The following is a 1747-nucleotide window of genomic DNA, read 5'->3' as shown; positions in this document are numbered from 1 at the left end:
GGATTCGTGAGAAGCTCATCATCAGGGATGTTTCCCAGACCGTCGCCAATAGCCCATTGTGCAGCTCTAGTGCGACGTAAATCAACAACAACAACTGTATGGTGGATGGATCCGAATAAATAGACAGCTGTAGCCAAGCGAGTATGGTGACACCGATTTCTCGCTCAAGCCTTGCTCGACTCAAGACGTGTTATCTGCTCAGTTATGCCTTACCATAGAATAGCCCGTGACGGAAAGGTTTTACCTCCCGGCCGCCCACCAGCTTCGCCCACAGATGATGTTGATGTGTTATCTATGATCGACAAACGTTTCCTACCGCCAAGACAAATCTTAACTAATACTCGATATGCCCTTACAGCATTGATTGACTATCTCACAGGACAAACTATTGATATACTTGAGAAGCAAAAGCTACGATGGTGCTTCGACAGGCTGTTTAACCAAACAGGTGACGACTACTAAAATCAACTTGAAAGTGCAGCCTCAGTTGCTATCATGAATATCAGAAAGGGTAGAATCAACAAACTCCCGCCCTCTGCCTCTACTCCAGCCAAGCCAGATTCCATTGAGACAGAGAAAGAACCCGAGACCAACANTGAATATCAGAAAGGGTAGAATCAACAAACTCCCACCCTCTGCCTCTACTCCAGCCAAGCCTGATTCCATTGAGACAGAGAAAGAACCCGAGACCAACACTGAATGCAGTGTTCCAACCAATGACAATGCATCCAACCCTCGGACAGAAATGGACACTACAGTAACTCCGGATCTTCCTGAGAAAAAGAACAAGAAGAAGAGGAAAAAGATGAAAACAAGTGCCAACCAGGAGACACTTCCCGAACCCACCCGCCCAATCCCGGTACCAGCTCCCGCCATCCCAGCGGACCCAGTACCGACAGAGAGTATGGAGATTGCCGAACCCTTAGACCCCATCACTACCACCAGACCAGCCCTGGACACTTCTCCAAAACCAAAGCTGAAAATCCTTATCCGAGGCCTGAAAATAGATACAGATATTCTTGAATTAGAGAAATATCTCAAAGATTTCGGACTTTTCCCGGAAAAGATAGTACAGCTCAAGCGACGAAGGGGGGAGGAGCTTGGGACCCTCCCACTTTTCCTCATCATCCAATGGGATACAAGCTCGGCCAGAAATATCTACAACATCAGATCTATCTACCAGATTTCTTAGACTATTCCAAGAGATGAAAGAACTACTCAAAGATGAAGAGCTAGTCAAGCTGTTTCGGTCCCTCTTCCCTGAGTCCCAGAATTAGTGCCTACAAGTCATCTCCTCATATGACTTCCACAGAGTTAGGCTGTGGTGAACTCTTTAAATTACTTATCCTTGAAATTTAGATTTTCAAGTTAGGACTACTACAGATTCGATGAATCGGTAAGTGGCGCTTCGCGCCAAAGGCCCAGGTTACTACTATTTCCAGCGAGTATGGTTATCGGTGGTTAAATGCTAGTGGTAAACGTTAGCTTATAAGCTAGTCATTACTTATGCCTATTCGACGAAAGAGAGCGAGATTTCAACAACTTACGGAGTTTAAACGGGGAAGAATCATCGGCCTTCGTGGGTAGTGTAGTAGTAGTTCATTTACGTCGCACTTGAGCTGCACAATGGGCTATTGGCGACGGTCTGGGAAACATCCCTGAGGATGATCCGAAGACATGCCATCACAATTTTGATCCTCTGCGGAGGGGATGGCACCCCCGCTTCGGTAGCCCGACGACCTGCGCG

This window comes from Parasteatoda tepidariorum, chromosome 8, assembly GCF_043381705.1.
Source record: "Parasteatoda tepidariorum isolate YZ-2023 chromosome 8, CAS_Ptep_4.0, whole genome shotgun sequence".
Taxonomy (NCBI): Eukaryota; Metazoa; Arthropoda; class Arachnida; order Araneae; family Theridiidae; genus Parasteatoda; species Parasteatoda tepidariorum.
This window is presented reverse-complemented; position numbering follows the sequence as displayed.